A 12295-nucleotide genomic window follows, 5' to 3' on the forward strand; every position below is an offset into this window, starting at 1 on the left:
TTTACAGCGCACTCTTGCCCTCAGCAAAATGGCGGATGCATTGACGTATCACAGCAACGTTCCAAAGCGGCCAATAGGGCGTCTATGTATTTATTATGTCTATGCTCAGAACAGCCTGTGACTGGAGAGAGTCAGGTATGTCCCTGCCGTGCTCTGCATTTAAGAGTGAAAATATGCTGTATTAAGTGAAGTTTCAAGTTTATAATTCTTTTAGAAGTGTTTATAAAACAGGAACAAGATTATATATGCATTTTTCTGCCTACAGTTCAATGTATTTTCGGAGTTTTATAAACGCACGTGGTTGTTTTACGTTGCCGCCTGTGCGCCAAATTAGAGTGCAGGTTTTTCCCTGTTAATAATTTTATACACATACAGTTGAAACTCGAAAAATTAGAATATCGTGCAACAGTTCATGTATTTCAGTAATTCAAATTAAAAGGTGAAACTAATATATTTAGTATAACTATATACATATGCATTATTATACTTTTCAGAGGGCCGACATTTCTGTATTTAAAATTCTTTTTTTTATTGATTTCATGTAATATTCTAATTTTCTGAGATTTTGAATTTGGGGGTTTTCATAATCTATAAGCCATAATCATCAAAATTATAACTTTTGCACGATATTCTAATTTTTCGAGTTTCACCTGTATAATTTTGGTGGATTGAGTCTGTGGAAATGTCGTTTAGTATATTAAATGTGTGTAGTTTTCATTTGGATATTAAAATGTATGTTTATAGCCATATGTATGACCTGTGTATTAGATAAATTGCAGTTGTTGTTAGGGAGGACTAGTCTGGGTTTCCCCTTGCTGCCTTCCTGCAGCGCGATTTTATTCACGCTGAAAGGCAGAATGGATACCATGGTCCAGATTTTCGCCTCATCTAGGGAACCAATCACATAACTGGGAGGGGGCAGCAAGACAATGACGACATCTATCCGACACACCGAAGCAGTTTGTTTATTTCTATGGATTCAACATGGCAGCAGACGCAAAGCTACCTTTTGATGCAGCCTTAGATATTGTTCTAAGTAGTTTAGAATGCAAGTTTATTTTGAAGCAAGAGCAGCTTTTGCACAAACGGCAATAGTCGCTGAACGTCATTGTTTACACAAAAATATCTTACCCATTGTCTTCTTCCTTTTCTAATTTCTGTCGCTCTACATACGTCATCTGGTATAATTGAAACGATTGGCTATGAGCTACGTACAGGCGCATTTGATAGACATTCTTAGCACCCAATAGACGGCGCCGGGCATTCGTAAACCCCGCCTCAAATACGAGAAAATGTTCATGTGGTTCCCAGACCCAAGTCTCAACGAGAATTAGGTCTGGCGTTAGCCAGGCTAAGGGAGGACGGTACTTAGCGTTTCTTTTCTCATACATCCTTCAGCTGAAAGAGAGTGAACCTGAAGGCTTGTGTTGATTGTCTGTCCTCTGTCAATAAACTGCAGGTATGTTTAACAACAACAACAATAAGGGAAAAAAGAAAAATAAACACTATTCGATCTAACTATCTGAGACATACTGGCTACAATATTAATATAAAAATATGTACTTTTGATGGAATTTAGTTTCTTTAATTTAATTTGTGTGAATGTGAATTTTCATAAATGAGACGCAGAAAGATATTGATTGTTGTAATACAAGACTTTATTGCTCAGAACAGCCTGTGACTGGAGAGAGTCAGCTGAAAGAGAGTGAACCTGAAGGCTTGTGTGTTGATTGTCTGTCCTCTGTCAATAAACTGCAGACGTGGTCCACCAAAGCCAGTGGTGTCGTGGGAGTTTCTTTGTGGTGCGAGACGAAGTCCGCTAGACAGAGAACATCTACATTATTTCACTACATAGGTGACATCACTCATTCTTGATATGATGCTATCCCTCAGTCAACATTATAACATGGTCAACTTCCTTCTCTCGCATTACAAAACACACACTAGGAGTAGTGAGTAGTGAACACACTTGTCCTGCAAACTGTGAACACACACAGAGCAGTCAGCAGCCATTTTTGCTCTGGTGCCCGAGGAGTGATTGGGGGTTAGGAGTCTTGCTCAAGGGCAGCGTTCCAGTCCAAAATTGACATGCCCTTCACTCGCTAACTTCCCTCCATCTCGTTCACTCGGATTTGCGTCATTGCTTACGTTGCACGAGTGCCCACTACTGGCGGAAACTGCAGTGGGCTGAACTGGAACGTCCTAAGCCCTTGATCACTTGGAATCAGCTATGGAGTTGATTTATTATTTACAATTTTTTTCCCTTTAAGAATTTGTGGTGGTGATTAGACGAGATCTGCAGTGACGTCACAATCGTGTTGCATTGTGGTATTTGGTACTGCCTGAAGTGTACATATGAAGTAGACTCACTCCCGCTGTCAAAATCGAGGGAACGAAGGTCTTTCTATATAAACTTCCCTCGTCCACTTCACGAAGTGGAACGCACTTCAAAATGGCGGCAGGGATTCCCCCGAGGGGAAGTGGTTAGGGAAGTTCGCAAGTTCATGTCTAAAAGTGGACTGGAACGCAGCAAAGGGCAACTCAAAAAAATCAGAAACAGCTGATTGTCAGCTGATACGAGCTTTACTGACCCGGCCTGAACTGATGCAATGCTGGATTTCTCTTATAATATTTAAAGGAATAATACACCCAAAAATGAAAATTAGCACCCTCAAGCCATCCTAGTTGTATATGACATTCTTCTTTCAGATGAACAGAATCAGAGTTATATTAAAAAATGTCCTGGCTCTTTTAAGCTTCATAATGGTATTTGAGGCCAAAAGTATTTGGATTTTTTTTTTAAAGCCCAAGAAAGTGCCTCCATCCATTATAAAAGTGCCTCCACACGACTGCGGGGGGTTAATAAAGGCCTTCTGAAGTGAAGTGATGCGATGTGTTAGAAAAATATCCATATTTAAAGCTTTATCGACTAAAATAACTAGCTTTCGACAGACTGCCGTACGCAAGTTGACTTACGCCAGAAGAGTAACAGTTGACGATGTGTGACGTAGATGTAGGAGTAGCGTGAGCTTTGACGTCTCTCGCGATTCAAACATACAGGGCTGGGCATTTTTTTATTTAACTCTGTGTTCGTCTGAAAGAAGAATGGGATGATTTCAGGGTGAGTAAATCATGGGGCAATTTAACGTTTTGAGTAAACTATTGTTGTAAACTTTTTCCTTCTTAAGTGTAGGAGACTTAGAAGCGAAAGACCAGGAGACTTGGTAGTATCTTCAGCAGGATTTTTTATTGAGAACACGAGCTGTCGGTAGCTGCAGTCATCAAGTCTAAACTCAATAGCTAAAACACAGTGCTTTATACCTTTCAAGGGGGAGGGATTTTACATAGAGATGGAGATCAGCATGACAGTGTAACTCAGAGCCTCTGAAACAAAGTAGGTCAATAAAAGCCTATTCCCGGAGATTCCTCAGACCTGCATTATCATAGAGAAAACAAAGCCCAGCTGTTCTTGAAAAGTAACAAAAAGTTAATGTCATCATCTATGCCTCCAAATGTTAAACACTTGTGTGAACTTTCTCAGTTAAAATACTGTTGAACCTAAATTAGACATTTAATAAATTTGTAATACTACACTATCCCTTTAAGTGTGAACAGCAAAAAAAAAAGTTACATGGATTCCATTTTGAGCTACATTCATATGTGGTTTAAAACCCTATTCAAATCACATTTCTGGAAATCTGTCTCTGTCTGACTGCTCTGATTGGATCTCACGTGGTTTGTCACTTTCTCACGCCACGATAGACGTAAACACGTCAGACGCTGTTATAGGAAACATGCTGAAAGTCACTGCAGAAACAAGGTTGTGTTGTTGCAAAGTGACGGTCGAGCAGAAAAAGACAATATAATGGAGATGTGTTGAATTATGAGACCGGCGGAGATTAACACACAGAATAAAGACACACACGTCCTACGTTTCTGTTGCTGCCTCAGAAGACGCAGGACTCCAGCGCGACCACTACATATTGTCATGTTGTAAATAAGAAAACGTCTGTATCGCAAACCCCTCCATGTTGTCGTTGATGTTTTTGGCGTATGCCTATTAACAACGTCATTGCCAGTGAAACCACGAGACTCACAAATCAGATCCGAACTGTTGCGATACACAGTGTGGACAGTCAGTAGTTTAAATCAGATTCCAATCGGATACACAAATAATTGGATTTGGACTGACAGTGTGAACACAGACTTCTGTGTGTGTTTGAACTGAACAATCCACTAATGATCTGATTGATGAGTGTTGAGTTCATTAGTGAAGACTGGTGATACTGGTTACTGAGAGCCTTTAAAACCCCTGAGGCTCCAGTCAAAAAGAAGTCAAAGAGAAAGAAACGGGTGTGAGATGGAGTGAGTTTGACTATTAAGAGAGTTTGTGTTGAGAAGAGGGTTTGAAGGATTAAAAAAGACAAGACAAAGAGAAAGAAAATACTTTTTTTGTCATCACTCTCTTCACTGCCATTCATAAATCCTCTCCTGTGGTCTCATGGGAGAGTAAAGTGCACATAATATACACGCTTCAGAATCTCGCTGGAAGAAGTAGATCATCCGGGTAATTGTTACCTACTCTTTCATGAGTACTGTGAACTCAGACATAATTCTGCCGTCACATACTGTTTTCGCCTACTGTATGGTGAAATATGGGATTTCAGATGCAGTCTTTGTATTTAGAAGATGGTTTGAGGGATTAAAAAAGACAAGATGAAGAGAAAGGAAAGATGTTTTCTTGTCACCACCGCTGGTGTTGAGGAGGAGACACAACAGACATTCACAACAGAGACGAGATAAAGACATTAAAGTGCTCATATCGTGCTTTCATTCCCCTTAAGATCATATATAATGTTGGTAACGATTATTAGACAATCATCATCTAAATGAAAGAAAAGCCAATCATCTTTGGCTGTTTCAGACTCTGTCTAAATAGTTTATTGTGATTGGCTGGAATGTAGAAATTAATACATTGTTACATATTTTAGAATTCACCTCTTTGTAAAAATTTATTTCATATTCCTGTTGTTTACTGTTTGTATTGTGTTTCTTTGTTCATGAATATGTTTGCATGTAAACACATCCTCGTCACTCATTTGTTTATGTCCACATTTAGACTTTCAGGCTAGACAATATTTCCATCTCTGACGTGAAATAGAAGGAGAAACAGTGTGTTAGTGTTCTAGTCATATTTCATTCAATTTCATTCAGTGGCGTTCATTTAGTTTAACTGAAACAACAGGAAAGTTACTCTAAAGTTGTTTCCTGATTCAGAGCTGAATCTTTCTAAGTTCACGAAGGTGGAAGTGAATGTTGTTAAAAGAGACTTTCCTGTTTACATCACCAGCTGTTCCCGCCCACCGCTCCTGTCGCCTAGCAACTGTGACAGATGCCATCAGGACACAGCATAACGTTTCTGACAGACTTTAAATATAAAGATGGAGACAGAAATGTCTCTTGTTTTTTAGAAGCCAGTTAAAATAAGTCTGGTTAAACGTGTAAATGTTAATTTTAATCTAATTAGCAACAACTAGTTAACTTAGATAATTTCTCACGTTATTATTGTATCATCATTTATATCATATTTGAAATAAACAGTGGTGGTACGACTCTCTTCCAACACCTCATCCATCAGGATGAACCACGGCCCAGTTGCAAAATTTTCCCATTAAATTGTAAATGATCCTTTTTTTGGTTAAAACCCAGCCGACACTGGACGTCAAAATTTGGTTGAAAATGAAAATAGAGTTAACGTCTAAACACAACATGTCTTTTATGTCAAGCTCAGATGAGGGGCAGAATAAACTCAAAACTGTAATTTATATATATATGTATTTATATATGAATTATATACATTCGTTCTATGTGCTGGTTTAACCATACTAGCTCTTCACAGAGGAAGCCTCAGTCCTTTTTCTTTCTTTCATTTGATCAAGACAAGTTAGTGCTCATCTGTGGTGATAAATTTATTGCTGGTCAATTATTTTATCTGTAATAAAAGACTGCTTAAACGAAAACTCAGGCCTCTTGCCTCTTCTAAGGTGGAACGTGATCTTCTAAGATTTGCGTGTCCTTGATTCTTTTTCCCATTAGTTCGGGGGGGCGTAGTCACTACTGAGTGACCCACGTTTAGCTACACTAAAATATGTTACTTTGCACACTCTTAATATCTCATTCCTGCAAAGATGACAGAATTTACTCACATTTGCTGTCCTGCAGAAAAACATGAGAGCCGTTTTAGACCAAACATATGGTGAGTGAGTGTGACCATTCACCATCAGTGAAAATCAGAAAAATTACACGTTAACTTTATTATTTATGTTTCTGTCTGAATCATCTCAGTGAGCTTTTGTGAGGTTTTACACTTGCGCTGTAAAGTGAATCAAGCGTTTTTCGTCGTGTCAGTGTGGATGAGAAACTTTTGGAAAACGTTTGAAAACACTAGTGTGGATGCAGAGCGTTTTTAAATGAAAACACAGTTTTCAAATGTATCCGGATTAATGTAGACGTAGCCTTAGTGTTGCATTTAACATCATAGTGTGCACACTGAGAAGTGTTCATTTCATCTGGGATAACCCATGTGGGATCTTCATGGAAACTGAGGACAAAACTGGCTGGACCCCAGTTAGATAGACCAGGTCAAAAACATCTGGGCCCCAGTTAGATAGACCAGGTCAAAAACATCTGGGCCCCAGTTAGATAGACCAGGTCAAACACATCTGGGCCCCAGTTAGATAGACCAGGTCAAACACATCTGGACCCCAGTCAGATAGACCAGGTCCAACACATATGGGCCCCAGTCAGATAGACCAGGTCCAACACATATGGGCCCCAGTTAGATAGACCAGGTCCAACACATATGGGCCCCAGTCAGATAGACCAGGTCCAACACATATGGGCCCCAGTTAGATAGACCAGGTCCAACACATATGGGCCCCAGTCAGATAGACCAGGTCCAACACATATGGGCCCCAGTCAGATAGACGTCCAACACATATGGGCCCCAGTCAGATAGACCAGGTCCAACACATATGGGCCCCAGTTAGATAGACCAGGTCCAACACATATGGGCCCCAGTCAGATAGACCAGGTCCAACACATATGGGCCCCAGTTAGATAGACCAGGTCCAACACATATGGGCCCCAGTCAGATAGACCAGGTCCAACACATATGGGCCCCAGTCAGATAGACCAGGTCCAACACATATGGGCCCCAGTCAGATAGACCAGGTCCAACACATATGGGCCCCAGTCAGATAGACCAGGTCCAACACATATGGGCCCCAGTTAGATAGACCAGGTCCAACACATATGGGCCCCAGTCAGATAGACCAGGTCCAACACATATGGGCCCCAGTCAGATAGACCAGGTCCAACACATATGGGCCCCAGTCAGATAGACCAGGTCCAACACATATGGGCCCCAGTCAGATAGACCAGGTCCAACACATATGGGCCCCAGTCAGATAGACCAGGTCCAACACATATGGGCCCCAGTCAGATAGACCAGGTCCAACACATATGGGCCCCAGTTAGATAGACCAGGTCCAACACATATGGGCCCCAGTCAGATAGACCAGGTCCAACACATATGGGCCCCAGTTAGATAGACCAGGTCAAACAGATCTGAGCCCCAGTTAGATAGAGCAGGTCAAACACATCTGGGCCCCAGGTAGATGGGCCAGACATACACTGAATAGTATAAGTGAACACACCCATGCTAAAGTTGACTAAAAAGAGGAATAAAAAATCATCTTTTGGAAATTGATCTTAAAGGGGACCTATTACGCCCCTTTTCACAAGATTAGTGAAGTGATGTCCCCAGAGTGTGTATGTGAGTTTTAGCTCAAAATACCCAACAGATAATAATCTACAGCATGTTTAAATTGTCACTTTTTGGGGCTCAGAAAAACGCACCGTTTTAGTGTGTATCCCTTTAAATGTAAATGAGCTGCTGCTGCCGGCCCAGAGGGCAGAGCCTTACGAGCTTGTGCTCAGTGGCAGGACAATCTCATCTCACGGAATGATAATATCAAAACATAAACTAGCCTTGTTCATTTCGACCCGGAGTCGGACAATAATGCCCACGGAGCCAGATAATAGGCTGTATGTAGATAGAACAGGTATAGTCTTTAATTACGATTATAACTTATTTTTCCATCTTTATTTTATCCACTATGTACAAGACTGTTTTAGCGGACCGTGTCCGAATGTTGGCCAAAAATAAACTGATAAGTTCAATGAAGTTTATTGTACATCACACAAAAGATGAAGCGTCAGTTTTACTCCAGAAAATCACTGTAAGAGCTGAATAAACACTGTATAAGAAGTCTGCATTAAAGTCTTATCCATAAACTCCCTCCCTCTCCCTTTCATTATCATCGACATACACAGCGAAGTACAAAAAACACTCGTTACTGACTCGATCAGGGCGGTTCTATGTTAAAACGGCAGTGTCTGTCAACACTCGTGGGCGGGGCCTGTGTCGGTAGTGACGTCACTAAAGCCGCATTCAGAAAACAGGTCGTTGGGAGACACTGCTTATGATTTATGGGGATTTAAAAAAAAGGAGTGGGTGGATTTTTATCACTGCAGAGTGGCTGTGTACACACAGTGCCATCACACATTTATGTCCAAACACCATGCAAAAGTGAATTTTGCATAATAGGACCCCTTTAATGCCTTAATTTAAAAAATGAGGAAAAATCCAACATTTTAAGAACACCAATTTTCTTTGTGAATGAATAATGTATCGCAAATAAATAAATGTTCTTCTTCAAAATACAGGTTGTGTAAGTCAGGACACCCCTATGTTAAATTCCCATAGAGGCAGCAGATTTTTATTTTTAAAGGCCAGTTGTTTCATGGATCCAGGATACTATGCATCCTGATAAAGTTCCCTTGGCCTTTGGAATTAGAAAAGCCCCACATCATCACATTCCCGTCACCATACCTAGAGATTGGCATGGGGTTATTTCAGTTAGGCTAATAGCTGGTATGATTTGCATTGAGAGATGTTCTTATGGAAAGTACCCCATGCCAATATCCTCAAGACGTCTCAACGCTCTTAAGTGGTCTGTCTTCTCCGACTGGTGTTCAGTCCGGAACCAGGACCCTTTCTCATGCAAAGAACCTCTGGTACTCTCCTTCCTACAAGAGCTGATGGACGCGGGTCACCCCCCCCTCCACGCTCAAAAGTTTACGTGGCCACCATATCAGCACACCACGCTCCTGTGGCCGGCCAGTCCTTCGGTTGCAGTGACTTAGTCGTCCGCTCACTGAAAGGGACAAGGAGGCGCAACCCTCCTCTTTCTCTTACCATACCCCCAGTGGACATATCCACAGTCCTTAGGGCTCTCAAAGGCCCTCCGTTCGAGTCGGCCAAACTCCGGCCACTTTCGTTTTAAGACCGCATTACTGCTAGCATTAGCATTGGTCAGGCGAGTGGGTGACCTCCAAACTCTCTCTCTATCAGCGGTTCCTGCCTCGAGTTTGGGCCTAACAACTCCAAGGTCGTCCTCAAGCCGAGGCATGGCTACGTGCCCAAAGTGCTCTCTATCTGATATTTCATTCTGGAAGCTTGTAGACAGTTAAGTCATATTAATGTATTTCTTTCGAAGATCACATAAGCTGCAAGACAGGATGAAAATAAAAGTTTTTTGCCTGATAAACAAACTTTCCCAAATATATGTTAACTCCAAAACCCTGAAGGGTTACACTCTCGTTTTACATATGACAATGAAACTTTGTTTGAATATTATAGAAGATAAAGTTAAAACATTATTTTTTGTAAAAAGTCTTATTTCGTTGTTTCATACTCCTGCTGTTTACTGTTGTTGTTGTTGTTGTTTTTATAAAACATGAACACATTTGCATGTAAACATCCTCATCACTCATTTGTTTATGTCCACATTTAGACGTTCAGGGTGGACAATATTTACATCTCTGCCGTGAAACAGGAGTAACAGTGAGTGTTATTGTTCGAGTCATATTTCATTACATTTCATTGAGTCTTAATCATTTGCAGAGATGGGTATAAATACATTGTTATGTGCCAGTTCTAGGGTCCAGGAGTATAACATAAATAAAGTCTTTACACCTGACCTCTTTGTATTTTTTCTGTTTCTTTTTTTATAAAAAGGTTGTTAAAATTGTCACTGTCAGCACATGACAACAAAAAGGAAGCATATCGACTTCAGTGTTGGGTCAAGGCCAAAATCACAAACAAAAACTGACGATGACTTGTATTTACTTTTCTTATTTCTACTAAGGTTCGTATCATTTGCTATACTGTACAATTGAACTGGTTTCATCATAACACATCTGACAGTGATTACTTTAAAAACATTCCAAATACTCCCGACATTTTGATTGTAAATGAAGTTATGAAATCTGTATGTATCCTTGAGGTGGGTTGCTGTTTTGACCTGTATATGGAGACTTGTTACTATTCCAAACTACTGAAATATCAACCGTTGGTAGATCTCATTCATCAACTTGGATACAACTGTAAATTAATAATTCTGATATTTGGAAGTTTAGGGCATGTCCATAAGAGTGTGATTAGGGGGATGCAGTTAGGAGGGCTGCAAAAAAAGGAGGCAAAAAGGGTTGCAAAATTCTGCTTTGTTTGCTGGTAAAGATATGGAGACGGAGATGTTTTGTTTATCTTTAATGTGTGGAGTATTATAAATGGAAGTACCTGTACAAGTATGTGAGCCATGAATTGTAGATCTGTCACCATGTCAAAGACCCTTCCCAGAGTATTTGGATCTTGTTTTCTTTGTAATGTCTTTCAGATCCAAATAAAAGCATTCAAGTGTGTGTGTGTATGTTTATTGAGCTCATAAATCACAGAAGTAACGTGAATCTTGACTGGATGTTAGAGGAACAGATGAACGTGTGTGTGTGTGTGTGTGTGTGTGTGTGTGTGTGTGTGTGTGTGTGTGTGTGTGTGTGTGTGTGTGTGTGTGTGTGTGTGTGTGTGTGTGTTTGTGTGTGTGTTTGTTTATTGAGCTCATAAATCACAGAGGTGATGTGAATCTTGACTGGATGTTAGAGGGACAGATGAACACGTGTGTGTGTGTGTGTGTGTGTGTGTGTGTGTGTGTGTGTGTGTGTGTGTGTGTGTGTGTGTGTGTGTGTGTGTGTGTGTGTGTGTGTGTGTGTGTGTGTGTGTGTGTGTGTGTGCGTGTGTGTGTGTGTGTGTGTGTGTTTGTGTTTGTTTATTGAGCTCATAAATCACAGAGGTGATGTGAATCTTGACTGGATGTTACAGGAACAGATGAACACGTGTGTGTGTGTGTGTGTGTGTGTGTGTGTGTGTGTGTGTGTGTGTGTGTGTGTGTGTGTGTGTGTGTGTGTGTGTGTGTGTGTGTGTGTGTGTGTGTGTGTGTTATATATGTGGAGAGTGGCTGATGAGGGCTTTGAGTGAGTATACTACATAAATGAATAGCAAAATCTATTTTGTATCTATAGGGGTGGGGGTGGGGGGGGGGATTACATCATTTTGTTACATGTAATACTGAAATCAATACCATGGTTGTATATTTATATTATGATAAGGAAATCATAATGACAAAAACAAAAAACATAAACATCATGGGTTTGCATACATCATAATATGAGACTTTATACACAGGAAAAAAAGATCAATGTCAAGGTTAAATATCTTTAAATAATTCATACCTACTTTTTTAGCGCCTGTTAAGTAAGTACTTATTGAAATTAAGGACCTACTCAGTGAGTATGTGGTTTCGAACGCAGCCCAGGTCTTAGTAGTTAGAGCGTCTTATTTAACAACATTAACTTCGACCTTCTTGGACTTCGAAGGATTCAGCTCTGAAATGGGACACGATTATATTATACACAAATATTTCCTGTTGTTTCAGTAAAACTAACAGATGAATAAGACTGAATGAAATGTAATGAAATATGACTTCAACAATAACACTCTGTTTCTCCTGTTTCACGTCAGAGAAATATTTTCTTTCCATCCTGAAAATCAAAACGGGGACATAAACAAATGAGTGATGAGGATATGTTTACATTCAAATGTGCTCATGTTTTTATAAACACACAAATAAACAGTAAACAGCAGGAGTATGAAATTAAACAAAATGTGAATATTCAGAAAGAGACAAATTCTAAAAAAAATAATATTGTTTGAATGTCCGCATTCCAGACAATCACAATCAAGTATTTAGACAGAGGAAATAAAGAAACAGCAGCAGAAGATGATGATATTATTTCAGTGGGATAACGAGAGTCCAACAACCTTTACTAACATTAG

The 12295-nt window shown here is 40.1% G+C and overlaps 1 protein-coding gene across 1 annotated transcript in view; it reads left to right on the forward strand.

The window, feature by feature from the left end:
• The window catches only part of LOC143736473 (salivary C-type lectin 2-like), a 318478-nt gene that overhangs the window by 273409 nt on the left and 32774 nt on the right, over nt 1-12295 (forward strand).

The sequence above is a fragment of the Siphateles boraxobius genome, unplaced genomic scaffold (assembly GCF_051911475.1).
Source record: "Siphateles boraxobius isolate OS27281-9 unplaced genomic scaffold, OSU_SipBor_1 130, whole genome shotgun sequence".
Taxonomy (NCBI): domain Eukaryota; kingdom Metazoa; phylum Chordata; class Actinopteri; order Cypriniformes; family Leuciscidae; genus Siphateles; species Siphateles boraxobius.